Here is a 13942-nt window from a genome sequence, read left to right as displayed (position 1 = left end):
TTTGTTTATTATGGGTACCTTCTGCTACCCATCCAGGTTCCAGCACCGTTGGCTGGTTCTCAGCAGTGCCTTTGGCCGAGGTGCCTCCTTCTTGGTATCCGAGTTCCAGCAATGTCTGCTGGTCCTTGGTAGTGCTTTGTAGCACTGGTACCTCCAGCTTAGTAACAGTGTTCCAGCACCGTCAGCTGGTCCACGGTTGTGCCATTGGCTCTTGTTCCTTCTGCTGCCCCTCCAGGTTCCTTCACCGTCAGCTGGTTCTCATTAGTTCCATTTGCTCTTGCAGCTTCTGCTACCCATCCGGATTCCAGCACCGTCAGCTGGTTCTCGGCAGTGCCTTTGGCCTAGGTGCCTCCTTCTTGGTATCCGAGTTCTAGCAACATCTCCGGGTCTTTGGTAGTGCTTTGTAGCACAGGTACCTCCTGCTTAGTAACTGTGTTCCTGCACCGTCAGCTGGTACACAGTTTTTCCATTGGCTCTTGTTCCTTATGCTGCCCCTCCGGGTTCCAGCACCGTCAGCTGGTCCTCGTTAGTTCCGTTCCATTTGCTCTTGTTCCTTCTGCTAACCTTCCGGGTTCCAGTACCATCAGCTGGTACGCAACAGTTCCTCAGCCTTCTTGTACCTTCTGCTACTTTTCCAAGTTCAAGCTTGTGGAAATGGTTTTTGGTTATCACTCTGGATCTCCCTGATGACGACCCTGAAGACGACGACCATGAAGACCACACCGAAGACCAAAAAGATGACCCTGAAGAAGATGACCAAGAGGACAAAGAACATGAAGGCAACCACCAAGATGCAGAACAACAAGAGACTGAAGACCATGAAGCTGAAAAACCAAAAGCAGAAGAACATTAAGCATAAGACTAAAAATCAGAGCAAATGATATTATCTAAATTATAAGCAGAAGAAGACTAAGCAGTGTGTGGGGGTGAGTCCGTTTCTCCTCGTGGTGCCCCTGGAAAATGCCTGCTGCTGCAGGCCAAACTGAACGCGGACAAATCCTGTTGTAAATCTTTTGTGACAGGCAGAACGGAAGGTGTAATCTTCAAACTTTTATAGATAACAACTACAGGAATGACTGTCACAAATAAGAATATGATGAAGAGGAATAGGAAGAAGATGAAGAAGTAGAATATGAAGAAGAATAATAGTTGAATAAGAAGAATATGAAAATGTAAAAAAAATAAAGAAATGAATTAATAGATCTAGACACACATATATACACTCACTGGCCACTTTATTAGGTACACCATGCTAGTAAGGGGTTGGACCCCCTTTTGCCTTCAGAACTGCCTCAATTCTTCGTGGCAGAGATTCAACAAGGTGCTGGAAGCATTCCTCAGAGATTTTGGACCATATTGACATGATGGCATCACACAGTTGGCGCAGATTTGTCGGCTGCACATCCCTGATGCGAATCTCCCGTTCCACCACATCCCAAAGATGCTCTATTGGATTGAGATCTGGTGACTGAGGAGGCCATTTGAGTACAGTAAACTCATTGTCATGTTCAAGAAACCAATCTGAGATGATTCGAGCTTTATGACATGGCGCATTATCCTGCTGAAAGTAGCCATCAGATGTTGGGTACATTGTGGTCATAAAGGGATGGACATGGTCAGCAACAATACTCAGGTAGGCTGTGGCATTGCAACGATGCTCAATTGGTACCAAGGGGCCCAAAGAGTGCCCAGAAAAAATTCCCCACACCATGACACCACCACCACCAGCCTGAACCGTTGATACAAGGCAGGATGGATCCATGCTTTCATGTTGTTTACGCCAAATTCTGACCCTACCATCCGAATGTCGCAGCAGAAATCGAGACTCATCAGACCAGGCAACGTTTTTCCAATCTTCTACTGTCCAATTTCGATGAGCTTGTGCAAATTGTAGCCTCAGTTTCCTGTTATTAGCTGAGAGGAGTGGTACCCAGTGTGGTCTTCTGCTGCTGTAGCCCATCTGCCTCAAAGTTCGACGCACTGTGCATTCAGAGATGCTCTTCTGCCTACCTTGGTTGTAACGGGTGGCAATTTGAGTCACTGTTGCCTTTCTATCAGCTCGAACCAGTCTGCCCATTCTCCTCTGACCTCTGGCATCAACATGGCATTTCCGGCCACAGAACTGCCGCTCACTGGATTTTTTTTCTTTTTCGGACCATTCTCTGTAAACCCTAGAGATGGTTGTGCGTGAAAATCCCAGTAGATCAGCAGTTTCTGAAATTCTCAGACCAGCCCTTCTGGCACCAACAATCATGCAACATTCAAAGGCACTCAAATCACCTTTCTTCCCCATACTGATGCTCGGTTTGAACTGCAGGAGATTGTCTTGACCATGTCTACATGCCTAAATGCACTGAGTTGCCGCCATGTGATTGGCTGATTAGAAATTAAGTCTTAACACACAGTTGGACAGGTGTACCTAATAAAGTGGCCAGTGAGTGTATATGTATATATATATTTTATACATGTCATAGAGACACATTTATATATATATATTTCTAATTCATACAGTTCTTAATTGCAGAATAGCCGCCGAAACATTAGCCGGCTTTTGCATAATATTCTCCTGCCCGACATGAAATGACACATGGTTTACATATAGTTAACCATTTAATTTCATGTTTTTTTTATGTCTATCACTATTAATTATATGAGGGCTTGTGGGTAAAATTTTGGAGTTGTAGGGGTTCATTTAAGGGGTTAATTCGTTGTATTAAATTGCGGGGACTCCCGCTGACGTCACTGAGGCTGCAGGAAGTCCCCGCAATTTAATACAACGAACTCCCTCTTCTGGTGAAGGAAGGTAGTGAGGCTGATTACAAAGCACCTGAGCAGAATGATGATGACTGGGTGACTGGGATTGCTGACTGGATATAAGGCAGCGAACGCCCTTCTGCCTTGCGGGTGATTACTCTGAGGGATTCTTGGAGACCAGTCTGATTCCTGCTCCTCAAAAGCTAAGTTTTCTGCTCTACTTTTTGCATTTGTGTTTTGGGTTTTTTTTGCCTTGTTTTTCTGGATTTCTGCCTTTCCCTGCTGGGTGAGCTGAATTCCTTTTTGCTCTGTCTTCAGATAATAACTGAGTACTGATATAGTCTTTTTGAAGCCTAGCGTCTTCAGGGCTTTTTTCCCTATCAGTCTGTTGGCTATTGTTTTTGAGAGGGTTTTGGTGGATTGCAGACAGCAGCTTTTCTATTCTGTCCTATTTAGTTAGCTTGGGCCCCATCATTTGCTCAGCCTATCTTTCTATCTGTGTGAGTGTTTTTTCATCTTGCTTCACCATCATTATATGTTGGGGGCTGCCTATTGCTTTGGGGTCTGCTCTGGAGCAGTTTAGATTTCCCTTTCTGTCTTTAGGCTATGTAGTTCTCCGGCTGTGATCGAGGGGTCAAGGGCACCGTAGGAACCCCCATGGCTACTGCTAGTTGTTGTTGTTAGGTTCAGGGGTCTGCAATCCAATAGCTGCCAACTTCTCTGGTTTTCTGGACTTAGCTAGTATTTCTGTTTTTGCCTCCTACGGTGACTCATTCATAACAGCCTGGCTTATCAGACCATCTCCATGGAACCAGGCAACCGGCGGGTCCCAAAACTTGGCTTTCTCCAAACGTATCCATGGTTAAGAGATGGTCACTGGATCAGATCTGTGTCCTTGACAACCTCTAGATTGATTCCTATAGAATCATAGATCCTTGTCCCTCGTAATGGTACCATGATGAATTGGCTTCAGTCCTCTAGTCCACTGAGTGTTTTGCAGAATGTCCAACTGGTAGCCCTGTCTGATGAGATGAGAACTACTCACTCTGTCTCTTGAGTTCTTATACTCGAGGCGTGTGATCTATCTTTATAGTTATCCAGTGTCCTTGAGTCCACTCTCACAGTCTTTCCCTATCTACCTTCGAAGTCAACAAACTGATTATAGAATACAATACACAATTAGCATATGAGCAGACAATTAACAAAGATAAACACACACTATATACAATACACTATTACAGACTTACACAGTATGTTAAATGGTATGCAAGTCTGTCTTCTTGACCCACCAGAGATAAACACTTAAATCCACAAGCCAATAAACAGATAAAAAGTCAATTCTTTTTGGTTTGCAAAAATATAGTCGTATGGGTAATTAAGATATACTTTGATGTCTTCACAAACCTTATTGCCGATAGATGTAGAGGATGTCATTTAGGTATAAGTGTGCAAATATCATTATACAGATCTCTGTACTTTCTCTTCATATAGTGTATGTGTTTTTCGAAATAAGATTGTGTCAGCACCGCTCCTCGTTCCACGGCTCCCGCTGCCGCTTCTGCACTCACCGCCTCTGCCTCCGGCCCAGGTTCCTCCACTGTCACTGCTCCGATGCGCGCCTCTGGTCCTCTTGCTTTCCGGCAGATGGCTTCCCGGCGCGCTCCTCCTCTTCCCTCGGCCACATGCTCTGTTCCTCTGCACACGCGCCGGAGGGTTAGACCACGCGTCCCTGCTGTACCGCCGCCTGCCAGTGTGACCTGATCCGTACCCTCCCCCAGACGAATCAGACCCTACCATCAGGCCTTTTAGGCCGCCCTCCCTTAGTGGAGGCGCCTGACTATCGAGTTAGTTTTCTCGCTGTGTCTAGGCCCTGCTCGCCACCGCTAGCTTGCTTCAGCCCTCTCTTCTGGTCCCCGTGGTTCCTCTGTCTGAGCCTCTGCTAACCCTTTGTGTCTCCTTTCCTTGCAGTTCGCCTTCATCCCTGTCTCCTCCAGGCTTCCGCTGTCCTCCACAGTACCGTCTCATACTCTCTCCTCTCCCGGACTTGGATACCCAATGTGTACGTTAGTTACCAGCTCCCTGCATCAGCGCGCTGGTAACTAACGAACACAGCGACGACGCTCACTCGGCGTTGCTGTGCTGATCGCTGGTGAAGCTGTCTGTTTGACAGCTCACCAGCAATCACATAGCAACTCACCAGCTATCCTGACATGTTGATATAGTTGTCGGGATCGCTGGTGAGTCGCTATGTGTGACTCCAGCTTAACACTAAATTTGAACAGCTAACATAAGAAAAAATTCAAAAAAACTTACATATGAATGGTAAACTCACCAAAACCTGACTCATGTACTAGCAGGATGCAGCAGACCTCCATTGATAAAGGCTTAGGGCAGCACAGGTGCAACCCACTGATGAAGACAGCCAGTAACCCAACAAAAGAGGTGCTGGCTGCCTAGTGGGAAAAATGCACACAGATAAGTCTTGCATAGGACATCAGTCACACAGTGCGGTGCAAAGTGTCTGAGCAGCCTATTGATCACGCCCATAGTATTAGCAGACGGGTTGTTCTGCACTATATACATGCATCACACAGAAAAAACCAAGCCAACATAAAGAGGCCTAGCTGCATCCTGCAAAAATGATAAAAAGTGCAAAAAGATAAAAAGACATGGGGTATTCGTTACTATTTTGGACAAGACAGAGAAGCTCCCAATCCAAACGTCAAGGATCCCCAGATTTTGCAAGCCCCTAACACTAAATCTGAACAGCTAACATAAGAAAAAATTAAAAAAACTTGCATATGAAAGGTAAACTCACCAAACCTTGACCAGGTTCCTTGCTCTATGTCTTCATGCACTGCCTGCAATGCATCAACTTTTACTGTGAGCCGAGAGGTTTGAGGTTTCAGAATGCTGAGAAGTGGGATGGTGATGCTAATTATGGTGTGATCGCCGATTACCATCTTGGTGCAGTCCTCAAGGTTCTGGAGGAGGGTATATATGTCTGAAATCCATGTCCACTCCTGAGGTCTTATGTGTGGAGTCTGAACTGAATATCGATGGCCTTGTTGATGCTGGTAGTCAACAACTGCCCTCTTCTGCTTGCAAATCCTTTCCAACATATGCAGTGTAGAGTTCCAATGCGTGGGGACATTAAACAGCAGTGGGAGAGCCAGAAGCTGCAAATGCTCCTGAAGCATGGCAATGATGGCTGAAGCTGTAGCTGACTTTCTTAAATGGGCAGACAGATGGCGTACTTTCACTACCAGATCTGGAAGCTCCGGGTAGCTTTTGAGAAAACATTGAATCACGAGGTAAAGCACATGGCCAGGCAAGGTATGTGTGTGAGCTCAGTTTGCCTCAGAGCTGCAACCAGGTTCCAGCCATTGTCACACACGACCATGCCTGGCTGTAGGTTCAGTGGTGTCATGCAAATATCTAGCTGCTCTTTCAGTGCTGTCCACAACTCTTCTGCATTGTGTGGTTTGTCACCTATGCAGATTAGCTTCAGCACAGCCAGTTGCCACTTGGCTGAGGCAGTGCTGCAGTGCTTCCAGCTTCTGACTGATGTGTTCATTTCAGAGATGGAGGCTGAAGAAGAGGAGGAAGAGGAGGAGTTGCAGGAGCTGTAGATTGTGGGGACAACCCTGATTGAGGGCCCGCAATCCTCGGCATGGGGAGGGTGTGTTCCATTCCAAGCTATGAATGGGTCCCGGCTTCCACTATGTTAACCCAGTGTGCCGTCAGTGAAATGGACCTTCCCTGCCCACAGGTACTTGTCCACGTGTCCGTTGCTAGGTGGACTTTCCCAATAACAGCATTGTTGAGGGCACGGGTAATGTTGTGGGACACATGCTGGTGTAATGCCAGTGTGGTATAATAGGAGAAATAGTGATGACTTGGGACCAGATACCTTGGGACAGCCGCCACCATCAGGCTGTGGAAAGTTTCTGTCTCAATGAGCCTAAAAGGCAACATTTCGAGCACAAGCAGATGAGAAATGTGCGACTTAAGTACTGTGGCCTGTGTTGCATTGACTAGGTATTTCTGCTTGCTTTCCAATGACTGGGGTATAGACAACTGAGGGCTGGGCTGGGACAAGGACATGGACGGGCTTAATGATGGTGCTGGTTGACTGTGTGCAACAACAGGTGCAGGGCCCAAGGCATCTTCACAGGCACAGTGAACTGGGGATTGGCTTGTACGCAAAACAGTGGAGGAAGCAATGTTGTGAGTTGCAGACAGTGTTCCTGGAGCCTGGGGTTTGGCCCATAAAGTCGGTCGGGTGCTTTGCTGCCATGTGCCTAATCATTCTGGTGGTGGTCAGGTTGGTAATTTTGCTACCCCTACTGATGTGGGCATGGCAAGTGCTGCAAATGGCCTGTTTGGGTTTATCGGCAGAGTCTTTTAAAAATAACCAGACTTGTGAAGATCTAACAGTTTGAATGGCAACTTCCGTCCTGTTGGTGTTACTGGGAATGGATGCACGCCTTCTGTCTGCAGCCACCACGCTGCTTCTTCCTGCCTGTAGGGGTGATATGTCTCCTTCCCCATGTGTGTTGCTTTCCTCACTCTGCATGTCCCTCTGCCAGGTTGGGTCAGTCACTATGTCATCCACCACCTCATCTCTCACATCCGCACCCTGCTCCTCCTCCTGACTTTCCAGCAATTGTGTCTCATCATCGCCCACCTCTTGTGACTGTGGCTGCTCAAAGATTTGTGCATTGCTACATGGAATATCATCTTGCCCCGCTTCAAGTGAAGAGGGCGAGAGGCACCAATCTCCAAATGGAAAACTGAGCAGCTCTTCGGAGTGTCCGAGTGTGGGATCTGTTGTCTCAGAGCACTTGTCATGGTGGGAAGAAGGAGGATCAGGGTGACTAATATCCAGTCCACACTCATGGCTACTTAGACTTGACCGCGTGGAAGACATGGTGGTGGTAGCTAAGTGACTGGAAGCATTATCCGCTATCCAACCAGCAACTGTTTCACACTGCTCTGGCTTCAATAGTGTTGTGGTGTGGTCCCCTAGAAGCAGGGACAGGAAGGTCGAGCGTGAAGATGTGGGTCTTTGCTGTGGCCCACTTTCAGCTTGGTCACGGCCTCATCCTTTGCAGGCACCATCAGCATCTTGTCCACTTTCCCGTCCCTTGCCCCTTGCTTTGCCCATTTTAAAAGGACTACTGAAATATTTGAAAAGCTCAATACCAATAGATTTATTTGGAGAAAAATTATATGTGATCATTATGCCTGCAAAGCGAAAATTTTTCCACCACAGATATACCAGGCCTCAGCCTGAGATAACAGGCTGTATTAATTTTTTTTAGGTTTTCTGTAAATTTTCAAAAGCACAAAATGAGTAGAACAAGGCTAGCAGAAAGAACTGTGCAACGGATGCCTGCGAAGCAAGATTTTTACACCACAGATAAACCAGGCCTCAGCCTGAGATAACAGACAGTCTAATTTTTTTTTATTTTTTGTATAAAAAAAGACAGCTGGATATTACGAGAGTGATATACTGCCCAAAAAAGGGAAGGTAGGCCTAAAATGCCTTAATTTTTGGCACATGGATATATGAGGCATGTAATGGATTGACCCCACTGTATAACGTGGCCTGTTTTTTAAAATAATTCAGCATAGTGCTGCATATGAGTAGTGTGACACCCAGGGCAAAAAAAAGAAAACAGCCATAAACTGGCCAACAGTTGAGCACGCACAGAAATGAGCTACCACGGAGATACCACTATGAAAAATGTGTGGCCTGTTTTTTTTCTTTTTGGCTAAATACTACTGTATCTTAACTACAGTGAGAGCCAGGCCAAAAAAAGAAAGGGGCCGTAAACTGGCCAAACTTTGAGCACGCACAGATATGAGCTGGCACAGAGGTACCACACCAAAAAAATGTGTGGCCTGTATTTTTTTGGGCTAAATACTGATGTATTTAACTACAGTGACAGCCAGGCCAAAAAGAGAAAATGGCCGTAAAATGGCCAAACTTTAAGCACGCACAGATATGGGCTGACACGGAGATACCACACCAAAAAATGTGTGACCAGTATTTTTGGGGGACTAACTACTGATGTATTTAACTACAGTGACAGCCAGGCCAAAAAGAGAAAATGGCCGTAAAATGGCCAAACTTTAAGCACGCACAGATATGGGCTGACACGGAGATACCACACCAAAAAATGTGTGGCCAGTATTTTTGGGGGGACTAACTACTGCTGTATTTAACTACAGTGACAGCCAGGCCAAAAAAGAAAATGTCTGTAAACTGGCCAAACTTTGAGCACGCACAGATATGATCTGGCACGGAGATACCACACCAAAAAAATGTGTCACCTGTATTTTTGGGGGTGCTAAATACTGCTGTATTTAACTACAGTGACAGCCAGGCCAAAAAAAGAAAACGAACGTAAACTGGCCAAACGTTGAGCACACACAGATATGAGCTGCACGGAGATACCATATCAAAAAATGTGTGGCCTGCATTTGTTTTTTGGGGGGCTAAAAACTGCTGTATTTAACTACAGTGACAGCCAGGCAAAAAAAAAGAAAATGGCTATAAACTGGCCAAACTTTGAGCACACACAGATATCAGCTAACACAGAAATACCATACAAAAAATGTGTGGCTTGTATTTCAATTACACCTGGGGCTAGCTATATATGACTAATATATCTCACAGATAGCAGAAGCACCAGAACACAGGATGGAAATGGACCCTCTTACTGTATGCAATGATCTGTATGCACACATACAGTGCCTGCAGGCCTTGCACTGATGTGTATAGAGCTACATACACAACCCTGCCTACCTAACACTGGAACCTATATATTCTGGAATTAGTCCTTAGAAGGACTCTTGCTTTAGCTGGATGTGAGTAGTATAGGGTGGTAGACCTCACACTAACTAATAAATGCCCAATTCAGACCTTATATTGGCAGCAGCTGTCCCTACATCTAAATCAGGAGCTGAATGCGCCGAGCAGGGCGGCGCCCAGTCTCTTATACCCCTGATAATGCTGTCTGGCCAGCCAATCACTGCACAACCACAACAAAGATAGCTGCTGCATTTCATAGCCTGGAAGACAATCCCTGCAGCGTGATTCGGTCTCTAAAGTCCACCAAAATTGCTGGGTGGAGACCCGAGTTCCTGATGAGTAATCGCGGAAATGCTCGGTGCTCGCCACGTACACAGAGTACAAAGATATTCGCTCATCACCAACTTTTAATCACAGTTTGGAAAAGATAGAAACAAGGATGAATTAAGATCTTCATGTTCGGATTCAGGGATTTCCAGTTAAAAATTTAGAATCTAGTAATAAACCCTCTTTTCTTACAAATTTAAAGATGACAATGGTATGGACAAATTAATAGGTGTTTCTGACTTGCCATAAATTTTTTTTAAAATCAATTCCCAATGATATATCTGATCAAAGGACTGTTGACAAGATTTTATTCTGTAGAATTAAAAAAGCAATTTTTCACTTTCCTGACAGGTGGCAACAAGATCATGATAATCTATTGTCAGTTAGAATACGCAGTTTCTGTTTTCAAACTTAACCCAAACATCGATCAACTTTTAAAAAGATGAAAGAGATACTTGAACATGACATAATTTAAACATGCATCCTTCTGACCAGGAGTAAGGCGCACTACCGTCAGTCTATGAGGTCACCTGTAAAGCTTGCTTGCTTCCAAAATTCACTTCTAAAGTGCATGAGAAAATATATGGACACCATTGTGAAATTTGCTGCTTTAAATCACAGTTTGGAAAAGTAATAACAAGAATGAATTAGGATCTTCACGTTCTGATTCAGGGATTTCCAGCTTAAAGTTTAGATTCTAGTAATAAGCCTGATTTTCTTATAAATTCAAAGATGACAATGGTATGAACAAAGTGATAGGTGTTATTGGCATTTATTACATGTATTAATGCTTTGAACTCAATTCCTCATAATATTTCTCTTCAAAGTATTGTTGATAAGATTTTAATCTATGGAAATAAAACCCCCACAATTTTAAACACTGTTCTGACCTGTGTCAACAACGTCGTCTTAATCTATTTTCAGTTGGATTACCCAGATACTGTTTTCCATCTTAACCCAAACATCGATCAAGCTATAAAAATATGAAAGAGCTGCTTGACCATGACGTGATTTGAATACACAACTTTCTGATATGGATTCAGAAGCACTACAGTTGAATTAAGATCTTCACAATCAGATTCAGCGATTTCTATTGAAAAATTTAGAATCTAGTAATAAACCCTTTTTTCTTACAAATTTAAAGATGACAATGGTGTGAACAAACTAATAGGTGCTTCTAGCGTTTATTACATTAATGTTTTGAACTCAATTCCCAATGACAATTCTCATCAAAGAACACTTGAAAAGATTATAATCTATAGAATTAAAAAAGGCAATTTATTAAACTCTGCTGATAGATTGCAATATAGTCAAGTTAACTTTTGTCAGTTAGACTACTCATTTACTGTTTTCAATATTAACCTAAACATAAATCAAGATATGGAAAGATGTAATATCTGCTTGACCCCGACGTGATTTGAACACGCAACCTTCTGATGTGGAGTCAGATGCGCTACCGATGCGCCACACGGTCAGTTGAAAAGCACTGTTGCTCCCATACTTCACTTGAAAAGTGAATGATAAAATACAGGGGTTGTCCAAAATAATGGAAACATCTAAAATTTTGGCATCATAATCTTCGAACATGTTATAAACATGCAAACCGTGACATATAGTAATGTTTAGTAGTTGATTATTTGCGTTATGTGATATGTGCATGAAAATTAGCTGTTTGTTTTGCAGAATTGTAAGAACATTGATGAGAACCTGATACCAATGGCAGACCTCTCAGATATTCAAAGAGGCCAAACTATTGGTGCTCGTATGGCAGGTGCTAGTGTAACAGAAAGTGCCTGAATGCTTGGCGTGTCAAGAGGTACTATCTCCAAAGTAATGACTGCATTTGAAAGAGAAGGAAAAACGGCCACAGCAAAGCACAGGTCCAGCCAAAAGTCGAAGTTGACTGAGAGAGACCGTCGGACTCTAAAGCGAATTGTGAGAAAGAAGCGCAAGACCACTGCTCTGAAAATCACTGCTGAGCTCAATGAACACCAACAAAACCCAGTTTCCATGAAAACTGTTCATCAGGACCTGCACAAATCTGGATTCCATGGAAGAGCTGCAATTCGAAAACCGCTGCTCTCAATGACAAATGTTTCCAAGCATTTAGAGTGGTGTAGAAACCTCCAGAATTGGTACCTTGAGCAGTGGAAACATGTGATATTCTCAGACGAATCATCGTTTAACTATTTCCGACCCCAGCCGAGAGTACGTTTGGAGACAGCTGAAAGAAGAATTCCATCCAGAATGCCTTCTCCCAACCGTAAAAAATGGTGGAGGTTCTGTGATGATCTGGGGTGCAATTTCGTGAAGATCCACCGGACAAATGACATCCCTTCATGGAAGAATTAACAGCCGAGATTATTTCGGCATTTTGGGTGACCAAGTGCATCCTACGGTTCAAGCACTGTTTCTAATGAAGTTGAGCATCTAATCTGGCCCCCACAATCCCCAGACCTCAACATTATTGAGCTTTTATGGTCGATTTTAGAGATTCAAGTAAGATGTCGATTTCCCCCGCCATCGTCGCTAAAAGAACTGGAGGGTGTTTTAACTGAAGAATGGGCTAAAATTCCTTTGGAAACAATTCACACCTTGTATGAATCCATACCTCAGAGAATTGAGGCTATAATTGCCGCAAGAGGTGGACCTACACCATATTAAACTAACTTTTGTTGATGTTTCCAGGTGTTTCCATGACTTTGTCCAACCCCTGTATATGGTCACCATCTTGAAATTTGCTCCTTTTAATCAGAGTTTGGAAAAGATATAAACAAGGATGAATTAAGATCTTCATATTCGGATTCTTGGATTTCTAGTTAAAAATTTAGAATCTAGTAATAAACCGTCTTTTCTTACAAATTCAAAGATGACAATGGTATGAACAAATTAATAGTTGTTTCTGACTTGCCTAAAATTTTATATGTTTTGAACTCAATTCCCAATGATATATCTTATCAAAGGATTGTTGATAAGATATTTTTTAATGTTTTAAACTCAATTCCAAATAATATTTCTCATCCAAGTATTGTTTATAAGATTTTAATCTATAGAATTAAAACCCCCCAGATTTTTAAACACTGTGCTGACAGGTGATAACAATGTCGTGTTAATCTATTGTCAGTTGGATTACCCAGATACTGTTTTCAATCTAAACCCAAACATCGATCAAGTTATACAAATATGAAAGAGCTGCTTGACCACGACGTGATTTGAACACACAACTTTCTGATATGGGGTCAGATGCCCGACAATTGAATTAAGATCTTCACATTCAGATTCAGTGATTTCTATTTAAAAATTTAGAATCTAGTAATAAACCCTTTTTTCTTACAAATTTAAAGATGACAATGGTGTGAACAAACTAATAGGTGCTTCTGGCGTTTATTACATTAATGTTTTGAACTCAACTTCCAATGACAATTCTCATCAAAGAACACTTGAAAAGATTATAATCTATAGAATTAAAAAAGGCAATTTATTAAACTCTGCTGATTGGTTGCAACAAAGTCAAGTTAACTTTTGTCAGTTGAACTACACTTTAACTGTTTTCAATATTAACCTAAACATAAATCAAGATATGGAAAAATGTAAGATCTGCCTGACCCCGACGTGATTTGAACACACAACCTTCTGATCTGGAGTCAGACGCGCTACCGTTGCGCCACGAGGTCTGTTGAAAATCTTTGTTGCTCCCATACTTCACATGAAAAGTGAATGATAAAATACAGGGGTTGGACAAAATAATGGAAACACCTAACGTTTTGGCATCATAATCTTCGAACATGTTATAAACATGCAAACCATGAAATATAGTAATGTTTTGTAGTTGATTATTTGTGCTATGTGATATGTGTATGAAAATTAACTGTTTGTTTTGCAGAATTGTAAGAACATTGATGAGAACCTGATACCAATGGCAGACCTCTCGGATTTTCAAAGAGGCCAAATTATTGGTGCTCGTATGGCAGGTGCTGGTGTAACAGAAAGTGCCTGAATGCTTGGCGTGTCAAGAGGTACTATCTCCAAAGTGATGAC

General features: G+C 43.1%; 2 non-coding genes across 2 annotated transcripts; both read right to left on the bottom strand.

The window, feature by feature from the left end:
• Positions 1-11306: 11306 nt before the first annotated feature.
• Positions 11307-11378, bottom strand: TRNAW-CCA (transfer RNA tryptophan (anticodon CCA)). Its single transcript has one exon. It is a non-coding gene; the product is annotated as a tRNA-Trp (tRNA).
• A 2128-nt stretch (positions 11379-13506) lies between these two features.
• Positions 13507-13578, bottom strand: TRNAW-CCA (transfer RNA tryptophan (anticodon CCA)). The gene has a single exon. It is a non-coding gene; the product is annotated as a tRNA-Trp (tRNA).
• Positions 13579-13942: the final 364 nt, after the last annotated feature.

Source organism: Dendrobates tinctorius, unplaced genomic scaffold (assembly GCF_039654945.1).
Source record: "Dendrobates tinctorius isolate UK_male_01 unplaced genomic scaffold, ASM3965494v1 ptg000151l, whole genome shotgun sequence".
In the NCBI taxonomy this organism is placed as follows: Eukaryota; Metazoa; Chordata; class Amphibia; order Anura; family Dendrobatidae; genus Dendrobates; species Dendrobates tinctorius.
This window is presented reverse-complemented; position numbering and strand designations above follow the sequence as displayed.